Source organism: Gossypium hirsutum, chromosome D09 (genome assembly GCF_007990345.1).
Source record: "Gossypium hirsutum isolate 1008001.06 chromosome D09, Gossypium_hirsutum_v2.1, whole genome shotgun sequence".
NCBI classification, from domain to species: domain Eukaryota; kingdom Viridiplantae; phylum Streptophyta; class Magnoliopsida; order Malvales; family Malvaceae; genus Gossypium; species Gossypium hirsutum.
The window spans coordinates 30,148,054-30,160,432 of record NC_053445.1 but is presented as its reverse complement, the minus strand read 5'-3'; the positions used below and the strand labels follow the sequence as shown (position 1 = coordinate 30,160,432).

Genomic DNA, 12,379 nt, shown 5'->3' with positions numbered 1-12,379 from the left:
ATCAAGTGCGCAACCTAATCCTTATTGCTGATGATAGGGATCGTGCCATCAGACAATATGTTGTGTCACTCTTCTATGAGTTAAATCTGGGAATTAGAAGGCCGGATATCAAGGCACCCTAATTTGAATTAAAACCAGTGATGTTTCAAATACTCCAAATTGGCCACGGAAGATCCACAATTATATCTTTAATTATTGATGGAGGTAAGCGATTCATTTAAGTTAGCTGGTGTGACTAAAGACGTACTGAAGTTGAAACTGTTTCCATACTCGTTGCGAGATCAAGCACGAGCATGGCTAAATTCATTGCCACCAAGTTCAATATATACTTGGCAAGAAGTAGCAAAAGGTTCTATGAACAAAAAGTTACGAAATGAGATAACAACTTTTCAATAGTTGGATGATGAGTCTTTGTATGATGCTTGGGAACGATTCAATGAACTACTTTATAAGTGTCCTCATCATGGGATTCCTCATTGTATCCAATTGGAGACGTTTTATAACGGTCTCAACGCACATACAAGATTAATGGTAGATGCTTCTACGAATGATGTGATTTTGTCTAAGTCTTATAACGAGGCTTATGAGATCATTAAAAAGATCACAAGTAATAACTACCAATGGCCGACAAATCGATCAGTTTCAGGAAAATGAGTAGCCAAAGCGCATTTAGTGGACGCGCTGACTTCACTCTCTGCTCAATTATATTCTATTTCCTTTATGTTAAGATAGTTTACCACTAATGGTTTGAATAATTTTGTAACTCAATCACCAAGCCAATGTAATGTAGTTTCTTGTGTATATTGTAGGGATTGTCATTCTTTTGATAATTGCCTTTCAAATTCTGAATCAGTGTATTATTTAAGGAACCAGTATCAAAACAGAAATGGACAATGACCATAGTCTAGTTTCTACAATCCATCATGGCGGAACCATCTAAACATTTCTTGGACTAATCAAAGAAATGGACCGAACAATAATCAAATGCAACATAGACCCAACCAAACCCAAGGGTTTAATCAACAAGCCCTAAAACCACTTCAAGCTGAAACATCAAACAGTTTCGAGGACTTATTGAAAGCGTACATGGAAAAAATGATGCCTTGATCCAAAGTCAAGCAACAACACTGAAAATCTTGAAAACCAGATGGGTTAATTAGCTACTGAACTTCTTAGTAGACCACAAGGAGCCTTGTCAAGCGACACAGAAAATTTGAGAAATTTGGGTAAGAAACATTGAAAGTGGTAGGACTTTGGAGCCTAAGAAGGTTGTGGTTGAAGATGAGCCTACTGAAAAAAAGGAAAGTCAACCAACAGTTGAACTTCCTACAACAAAAAAAATCAGATGCTGAAAAATCTGATGAGATAAACCCTAAACTAGTAAATTCTGAGAAGCTAACACTTTCCTTTGCAAATTTACCTCCTTAGAAAAGTTGTCCATATCAACCCAGAGTTCCATATCCTCAAAGACTTCAACGGAACAAGCAAAAACAAGAGGTAGAATTCAACAAGTTCTTGGATGTTTTAAAGCATCTACATATCAACATATTGTTGGTAGAGGCTTTAGAACAAATGCCCAACTATGTAAAGTTTATGAAGGATATCTTTCCCAAGAAGAAACGACTTAATGAGTATGAGATTGTTGCTTTGAAAAATGAGTGTAGTGCATTCTTACAAAACAAATTACTTCCGAAACTAAAAGATCCTGAAAGTTTTACGATATCTTGCAACATTGGTGAATCATATTGCGCTAAAGCTTTATGTGACTTAGGAGCAAGCATCAACTTGATGCCCCTATCTATTTTTAAGCTATTGGGAATAGAAGAAGTAAGACCCATTACTGAAACACTTCAACTTGAGAACCGATCATTAGCATATCTCGAAAGAAAGATCGAGGATGTTTTGGCAAGAGTCGATAGAATTATCTTTCCAGCTGATTTTATTATTTTGGATTTTGAAGTAGACAAGGAAGTTTCAGTCATCCTAAGGAGACCTTTTCTAGCTATGTGAGTTCAAGATGACATGGTAACCTTTAACGTTCTGAAGGTAATGAAATTTCTCAATTCGATGGAAAAGTGTTCGGTAATGGAAGAATTATAAACCTTAGTTTCTATGGGAAGCAATTCTAAAGAAGACCCATTGGAGAACACTTTAGTTTCTATACCATTCAAAGATCAAAAAGGTAATCAAGGTTTGGCTTTGATGGAAGCCAATTCGAGGAGTTATATTTAACCACCGTAATTCGAACTGCTAGAGTTGGTTAGAAGTTCAAAAATTTATACAATCCAAGTCATCAAATGAGGAACTACCTAAAATCGAACTAAAGGTACTTCCGTCTTACTTAAAATACACTTATCTTGGTGATAGTTCTACTTTGCTTGGGATTATTTCAACGAAACTGACAGAACATCAAGAGGGGAAATTGATTGCTGTCTATAAGAAATTTAAGAAGGCAATTGGTTGGACCATAGCTGACATACAAGGTATATGTCCTTCCTTCTATATGCATAAAATTATTTTAGAGGAAGGTGAAAAAGATAAGATTGATGGGCAAACAAGACTTAACCCTATCATGAAATAAGTGGTGTGGATGGAGGTCATTAAGTGGTTAGATGCAAGAATTATTTACCCTATCTCATATAGTTCTTAGGTAAGTCCGGTTGTAACACCCTAAACCCGGCCTAGACGTTATAGCTGAATCTTATGTGTCATATAGAAGGGTTTTACGAAATCCAGGTCTGATGTGGAAATTTGTTTAATAAAATCCAGTTAGTTCTTAATTCTTAGCAATCTTTTAAACACACCACACAGGAAAAATGGTTTGTTGTTACAGATTTAAATTCGCGGAAGCTACTCCATTTAAGGTTTTTTGAAGTTAAAAATACGTGTTTGTTACAAAAAAAATAGTGTTTGTTGTGAAAACTTATTTGAATTTGTTAAGCAATTTAAAATAAGCAAATAAAAGCCAATTAAAAGAAAATTAAAACACCAGAGCCTTATTACATAAAAATCACCCCCAAAGTAAAGTTTAAATATCTATCTAGAATTAAATATTAGCGAACGTGTGGCCACCTCTGAGTCCCTCGTAGCTCCAAATCATCTAAGTTTGAGGATTACCTGCACAGTCAGAAGGAAAGGGTAAGTTACGAGAACTCAGTGTGTAATCCCCTATCGTGTGATAACAGTCAGGGCCCGAGCCCTTTTAGTATCAGTGTGGGCCTTAGCCCAATACAATATCAGTACAGTGCAAGCCTTAACCCATTATAGAAACAGTGTGGGCCAAAGCCCGTTACAGTATCAATATAGTGCAAGTATACAAACCCATCCCAATCCAGCCCAACACACCACCTGTACCAACCCTACACACTATGTGGGGACAAAGTCGACCCACCCAGCCCACACACCAATATTGCAGTATAGCTGCCAGTAATAATATCGTAGTAGAGCTGCCAGTACAGTATATGTCATACTCAGTAACAGTCAAATAAATATCATAAAGCATACGGTCATACATAGCATAAGGCCATAACAATCACCTTATCTCCTAGGAGTATAACAGTCATTCTACCCTTCGAGGGTATTTCGATAATTTACCCATCGAGCGTATTTTAGTAATTTACCCATCGAGGGTATTTCAGTAATTTATCTATTAAAGGTATTTTAATAATTTACCCATCGATGGAATTTCGATAATTTACCCATCGAAGGTGTTTCGTTAATTTACCCATCGAGGGTATTTTGGTAATTTTAGCCCATTACAGCCTAAGCCCATGAAAACATTCATAGGGCCTCTACAGTCTAACACCATGTTCGTGGTCTCAATTTACCATACGAGCGTTGGTACGCGCACAGTGCCGTCTTTTTCGATTATTCGACTCTTGCCAATAAGTAGTCTAGAGAGGGTGTGATTACACACCTGTTGCGAAAATGTGCTAAGATCCACGAAAACTCCAAACCTAAACACCCACGATACACCATCAGTTAATTAATCAACAAGATTTAGATCATTCCTTTCATTCCTTTCATTCCTTTCATTCCTTTCATTCCTTTCATTTCGAATTAATAGAAGGCTTGAATTGATGCCCAAAGTCCAAAGAATTAGTGTTAGAGCAGATTGGGTATTCGGTCAACATTACAAAACAAGCCTACTTACCCCCCACAGTATTCGGCCAAAGAGATATTCAAAGAAAGAAGGCAGAGATGTGCAGATAAGCAAGGTAGTCAACGCTCCACCGATAGTTAGAGACTATCATCCAAAAGTTACGAAAATAACAAAACAAGATTTTTGTCATTCAGTTTATATTGGAAAACAAAGAGACAAAAGAGAGAGGAAAAAGGAGATTCAGGATTCAGCTTACCATTGTGTTATGAATAGAAAAAGAGATCGCCGACCACTTTCAAATCAACAGGCTTAGCAGAGAGAGAATAGAAAAGAGAAAGTCGACCACTTAGACCAAGAGAAAAGAGGAACTGTTGTGAAAAGGTGAAGGTGAAAGAAGAGAGAGAGATGAGTGAATTTGACTGAAAGATAAATAACAGAAAAGAACCCGAAAGGTACCGAGAGGAACTTCACTTACAAGATATAGACCAGGGTGATAAACAATGCTAAAACACCAAAGAACAATTCGTCTAGAAAGAAAAAGAAGTAAACAAAAATGTCAAAAATAAGAAGGAAAAAAACCTGAACAAAGACTATACCTAAAAGGCATCTCTACCAAAAATCTGAGTAGCTACACACCCAAATCGGCACATCTCTTCTCTCACTCCAACTCCTTAATTCACTCTACGAATCTCTCCATAATCCTCTCCATAACTTGCTCCCACAATCTCTCGATGACCAATTCAACCCCTCATCCCTCAGACTTCTACTGCAACACAAACTTTAACCGTCCTAGCTACAAAAATAAATGCCCCCTATGCTGCGCCAACACTCGAACCTCAGACCCCCTTTCCACACTTGTAACGCCTCCACCACTGCACCACTAAGCTTTTTGTGACTTAAAGTAAGCACAATAATTAATAAGACCTAGGTACTAGTGTGTAGATCCTTTTAAGAGCAAAATTTAAAAATTCAGCAAAAGGTAAGACTCGAACCCAAGCTTCTCAAACACTCCCAAACACACTCAAATCACTTAGCCATTAAAGCAAACAAGCAAATTTTGTCAAAACATACAAAAATTAAAAACTAGAATTTTGGGGCATTACAACGCTACCCCCTTAATGAAATTTCAGCCTCGAAATTTACCTGATCAGAAAAGATGAGGGTATTATTGTCGCATTGCCTCCTTGAGTTCCCACGTGCCTTCCTCCAAACTGTGATTACGCCAAAGCACTTTAACTAGAAGAATGGACTTCTTCCTTAGTACCTTAACCTCTCAGTCTAAATTCTGTACTGATTCTTCCTCGAAAGTCAGATCTAATCTAACTTCGATCTCCTCAACTGACACAATATGAGTAGGACCAGAGCGATAACGTCTTAGCATAGAGACGTGAAATATATCGTGAATCTGATCCAACTCTAGAGGGAACTCAAGCTGATATGCAACCGGTCCCACACGCTTTAATATACAGTAAGGCCCAATGAATGTAGGGCTAAGCTTACCTTTCCGTCCAAACCTCAGTATCTTCTTCCAAGGAGAAACCTTAAGAAACACATAATCTCCTACAAAATACTCAATCTCCCGGTATTTAAGATCTGCATAAGACTTTTGCCTATCAGATACTTCCTTCAACCGGTCTCGAATCAATTTTTCCTTCTCTTCGGTATCAGAAACCAACTCTGGCCCAAGAACTCAACGCTTGCCAAGCTCAGTCCAATAGGTAAGAGTACGACACCTACGACCATATAACGCCTCATATGGTGCCATTTGAAAACTGGATTGATAGCTACTATTATACGCAAACTCTGGTAACGACAAATAATCTTTCCAGTTACCTCAGAAATCCACTACACAGCACATCAACATATCCTCCAGTATTTGAATCACACTCTCAGATTTACTATTTGTCTGGGGATGACACGCGATACTAAAGTCCAGTCTTGTTCCTAAGGCATCGTGCAATTTCTTCCAAAATCGAAATGTAAAACGAGGATCTCTATCTAATATAATGGAAATCAGTACCCCATGCAGTCTTACAATCTCAGCCACATACAGCTTAGCCAACTTCTGCAATGAGTAATCAGTACAGACTGGTATGAAATGAGCAAATTTAGTCAGTCGATCAACGATGACCCATACTGAATCATTTTTGGTAAGCGTTAAGGGCAGCCCACCCAAAAAATCCATGGTTACTCTTTCCCACTTCCAAAGTGGAATCTTAACTAGCTGCAGTAACCCTAAAGGTAACTAATGTTTAGCCTTCACTTGCTGACAAGTTAAGCACTTACCCACAAAAATAGTTACTTCACGTTTCAGTCCAGGCCACCAGTACAACTCACAAATATCTCGATACATCTTATTCCTACTTAGATGCATAGAATAAAGACTACTATGCATTTCTCATAGTATAGATTGCCTCAAATCATCATCTCTCGGAACACAGACTCTTCCATGGAAACACAGTACCCCTTCGTTATTCAACCCAAAATCTGAAGTTTCCCCATTCTCAAGCTGTCGAAAATGAGAAACCAATGTCTCATCCATAAACTATTTACCCTTAATTTGTTTAGTCCATGTCGGTCTAACTTGCAACTCAGCCAACAAGCTACCATCATCATACAAACTAAGATGCGCTAACATTGCTCTCAGATCAGATATGGCCCTACAGCTCAGTATGTCAGCCACCACATTAGCATTACTAGGGTGATACTCAAACAAGCAGTCATAATCTTTAAGCAGCTCAATCTATTTTCGTTGCCTAAGATTCACCTCCTTCTGGGTGAGGAGATACCTAAGACTCTTATGATCTGTGAAGATAGTACACTTTTCACCATATAAATAGTACCTCCAAATTTTTCGAGAATCAAACCTAATCCTCTCGGCAGATACCAAATGACCCAGAAAAGTCACTTCTCGCAGCCAAAAGTCACACTTACTGAATTTAGCATACAGTTGCTTCTCCCATAAAATCTGCAGAATAATTTAGAGATGTGCATCATGCTCATCCTCAGTTTTTGACTACACCAAAATATCGTCAATGAAAACTACCACGTACCGTTCCAAGTAGGGTTGGAATACTCGGTTCATTATGTCTATGAAGGCATCTGGTGCATTCATCAGCCCAAACAGCATTACTAGGAACTCATAATGACCATAACGAGTCCTAAATGCAACCTTATATACATCAGTTTCCTTAACTTTTAACTGATGATACCTAGAATGAAGATCTATCTTGGAGAAAATTGAAGCTCCTTGCAACTAATCAAATAAATCATCTATCCTCGGTAAGGGATACTTACTCTTAATAGTCAATTTATTCACTTGACGATAATTGATACGCATGCGCATAGTCCCATCCTTTTTCTTTATGAACAAACTGGTACTCCCCACAGAAACACACTAGGTCAAATAAACCCTCGATCCAACAGTTTTTCGATTTGAGCTTTTAATTCCACCAACTCCTTCGATGCCATCCTATAAGGGGCGATAGACACTGGAGCCGTTCCTGGCGAAAGCTTAATTCTAAATTCAAGTTCACGATTCGGAGGCAACCTAGAGAGCTCATCAAGAAAAATATCAAAAAACTCCTTAACAGTTCTAACATCTACAACAGAAGGACCCTTAGCTTCAGATAAATAAATAAAAGCTAAAAATGCCACACAACTCTTGCGAACCAGTTTTTCGGCCCTTAAAGCAAAGATCACATTAGATAAGAAGTCCCTTCGCTCCCCAATCATAGCCAACTCCTCATCCCTAACAGTCTTTAACACCAAATGCTTAACAACACAATCCAACTTAGTATGGTGTTTAACCAACCAATCCATCCCCAAGATTAGATCAAACTCACCAAATGGTAGTTCCGTCAAATCCACTAGAAAAATAACCCCTTCAATCTCTAGCTGTACATCTCTGAACAACTTGTCTACTTTTACCAATTGTCCCAGTGGACTTAACACAGTTATCTCATTAACATAACTCTCACACTTAATACCCAAAGTGCCAGACACAATGCATGCAATATATGAATATGTAGACCCAATATCAATCAAAGCAGTGTAAGGTACATTATGAATTAAGAACGTACCCGTTATGACGTCAGGAGCATCACCATCCTCTCAGCGATAGACAGCATACACCAGAGCTAGCTGTCTCACTACAGTGTTACCTGTACCTCTGCCTGAGGCTCCACAACCTTGTCTCATATTGTTTCCACCTTTAACTGGCCCACGGCCTCTCTGTGGCTACTAACCACCTCTCACTGGCTGAACATGACCCGGTCCTGCAGCTTGCATATAAACCTGCCTCTGAGGACAATCCTTAATCTGATGATCCATAGACCCATATCTAAAACACGCCCTAGTCCTCTTCCAACACTCACCCTGATGAGATATCTCACAATCAGCACAAGGTTGCGGCCTAGCAATAGTAATAGAGACTCCAGTCTAAATTGACCCATCAAACCTGGCCTTCTTAAAAAACTTTCCAGAAGAACTTGAAGGCCCCAAATCCCTCTTATTCTTGCCACTATCTTTTTCACGATTCTGACGCTCCGAGTGCTTAACTTCTTCTACAATCTTTTCTTGTACTTAACTTCTTCTACAATCTTTTCTTTTTCTACAAGAGCAGCAAAATCTCGCTCCCTCTGCAGAGATATCAATACCCTTAACTCGTCTCGAAGACCATCCTCAAAATGTACACAACGTTCATACTCGGTTGCTACTATCCCTCGGGCATACCGACTCAACTGCAAGAATTCTGCCTTATATTCTACCATTGTTTTATTCCCCTGGGTCAGGCTCAAAAATTCTTTTCGGCGTCCACATAACTTACGCCCATGTACTTTTCTTGAAATGCCATCTTAAAGAAATCCCACGTCACCCGATCAGCCTATGTACCCTCTCTCATGGTAAGCCACCATTGGTAGGCCTCATTTCACAGTAAGGACACTACCCCTTTTATTTTTGCTCCACAGTACAGTCAAGTTCGTCCATTATTCGTTTCATTGCCTCTAACCAGTGCACCGCCATATTCGGAGCTATACCAGAAATACCCCTGAAAATTCTCGCTCTATTAGACCGGTGTCATTTTGAAATTGACCCTCGACCCACTGTTCCAATACTAGCTCCAGAAACCTTCTCTAGAACACGGAGCATTGCTTGGGATAAAGCATCATCCCCAGATGCTCAATCAAAAGATCCCGTCTCAATTACTGGTGCGGCTGGTACTTCCCTAGCAGGCATATGGCCCGATGCCGATGATCCAGCCCGAGTACTTCCTCGGCCTCTACCATAGCCCCGCTTACCCTTTCCGTAAGTACCTCTAGTGCTCATATCAAGCAACGTATTATCTGTTTTAAAAAGTTTTATGTATTAGCTTATAAATCAAGTAATTATTAACAAATGTATTATGGAAAGCAGTCATGAGAAGTTTGTTTTCGTGGATCGAGGTCTCACTACAGTTTACAGTCTCTTACAGCTTCAGTTTCCTCTATCTAGAGTTTCACAGTACAGTTCTACTATATACAGTAATCTCTTAGTATTTTTTAGTTTAAGTAGTCTACAGTATATAGAAACTTACAGATTCGGCGCTAGAGACTCGGTGCGTCATACTTGCAACCTTCATAAATAATTTAAAATAATTTTTCAAAAAATCTAGACATTTCTAAACCTATTCCATAGCCGAGTTTTACAATCTGGCTCTGATACCACTAAATGTAACACCCCAAACCTGACCTAGACATTACAGCTGAATCTAATGTGTCACATAAAAGGGTTTTATGAAATCTAAGTCTAATGGGAAAATTCGATTAGTAAAATCCAGTTAGGTTTTAATTCTTAGCAATCTTTTAAACACACCACACAGGAAAAATAGTTTCTTGTTGTAGATTTAAATTCGCGGAAGCTACTCCATTTAAGGTTATTTAAAGTTGAAAATACGTCTTTGTTACGAAAAAATAGTGTTTGTTGTGAAAACTTATTTAAATCCGTTAAGTATTTTAAAATAAGCAAATAAAAGTCAATTAAAAGAAAATTAAAACACCAGAGGCCTTATTACATAAATATCACCCCCAAAGTAAAGTTTAAATATCTGGTCTAGAAATAAATATTAGCGAACATGTGGCTACCTCTGAGTCCCTCGCAGCTCCAAATCATCAAAGGTTGGGGATTACCTGCACAGTCAGAAGGAAAGGGTGAGTTACGAAAACTCAGTGTGTAATCCCCTATCGTGCGATAACAGTTTGAGCCCGAGCCCTTTCAGTATCAGTATGAGCCTTAGCCCAATACAATATCAATACAGTGCGGGCCTTAACCCATTATAGAAATAGTGTAGGCCAAAGCTCGTTATAGTATCAGTATAGTGCAAGTCTGCAAACCCATCCCAATCCAGCCGAACACACCACCCGTACCAGCCTTGCACACCATGTGAGGACAAAGTCGACCCACCCAGCCCACACACCAATATTGCAGCATAGCTGCCAGTAATAATATCGCAGCAGAGCTGCCAGTAGAGTATATGTGGTAAAGCCACCAGTTTCACTATGAGTGTGGCAGAGCCACTAGAAATAATACTTCCTCCATAACAGAAACCCAACCCCTGCAGTATGTCACGTCATAAATTATATATGTATGCAATATGTCATATTTAATAACAGTCAAATAAATATCATAAAGCATCCGGTCATACATAGCATAAGGCCATAAAAATCATCTTATCTCTTAGGAGTATAACGGTCATTCGACCCTTCGAGGGTATTTCGATAATTTACCCATTGAAGTTATTTTGGTAATTTTCCCATCGAGGGTATTTTAATAATTTACCCATCGAAGGTATTTTGGTATTTTACTCATCGAGAGTATTTCATTATTTTTTGCCCATTACGGCCTAAGCCCATAAAAATGCTTATAGGGCTTCTACAGTCTAATACCGTGTTCATGGTCTCAGTTTAGAACACGAGTGTTCATAAGCCCACAGTGCCGTCTTTTCTAATTATTCGGCTCTTGCCGATAAGCAGTCTAGAGAGGGTGTGATTACACACCTATTGCGAAAATGTGCTAAGATCCACGAGAACTCTAAACCTAAACACCCACGATACACCATCAGTCAATTAATCAACAAGATTTAGATCATTCCTTTCAATAGTACCATCCAAAATGATTTAATACTTTCCTTGATCGACAGATGTGGCTTAGCCCACCTAGGTCGCTAGTTGAAAATGATCACCCATTCCTTCTCAATTTACTGAGCATAAAACGAATTAATACAAGGCTTGAATTGATGCCTGAAGTCCAAAGAATTAGTGTTAAAGTAGATTTGGTATTCGATCAACATTACAAAACAAGCCTACTTACCCCCACAATATTCGGCCAAAGAGGTATTCAAAGAAAGAAGGCAGAGATGTGCAGAGAAGCAAGGTAATCGACGCTCTACCGATTGTCAGAGACTATCATCCAAAAGTTTCGAAAATAACAAAACAAGATTTCTGTCATTCAGTCTATATTGGAAAATAGAGAGACAAAAGAGAGAGGAAAAAGGATATGCATGATTCAGCTTACCACTGTGTTATGAATAGAAGAAGAGATCGCCGACCACTTTCAAACCGACAGGCTTAGCAGAGAAAATAGAAAAGAGAAAGTCGGCCACTTAGACCAAGAGAAAAGAAGAACAGTTGCAAAAAGGTGAAGGAGAAAGAAGAGAGAGAGAGGAGTGAATTTGACTGAAAGAGAAATAATAGAAAAGAACTCGAAAGGTACCGAGAGGTACTTTACTTACAATATATCAACCAGGGTGATAAATGATGCTAAAATACCAAAGAACAATTCGGCCAAAGAGGAAAAAAAAGTAAACAAAAATGTCAAAAAGAAGAAGAAAAAAACCCGAACAAGGACTTTACCCAAAAGGAATTTCTACCGAAAATCTGAGTAGTTACACACCCAAATCAGCACATCTCTCCTCTCACTCCAACTCCTTGATTCACTCTACCAATCTCTCCATAATCTGACCCATAACTTGCTCCCACAATCTCTCCATGACCAATTCAACCCTCATCCTTCAAACTTCTACTGCAACACAAACTCTAGTCGTCCTAGCTACAAAATAAATGCCCCCTATGCTGCACCAACACTCGAACCTCAGACCCTCTTGCCATACTTCGAACACCTCCACCACTGCACTACTAGGCTTTTTGTGACTTAAGGTAAGCACAATAATTAATAAAACCTAGGAGTTAGCATCCAGATCCTTTTAAGAGCAAAATTTAAAAATTCAACAAAAGCCAAGAC

General features: G+C 38.8%; 1 non-coding gene across 1 annotated transcript; it reads right to left on the bottom strand.

Annotated features, from left to right (window-relative positions):
- Positions 1-362: 362 nt before the first annotated feature.
- LOC121221453 (small nucleolar RNA R71) lies at positions 363-470 on the bottom strand. The gene has a single exon (XR_005918845.1). It is a non-coding gene; the product is annotated as a small nucleolar RNA R71 (small nucleolar RNA).
- Positions 471-12,379: the final 11,909 nt, after the last annotated feature.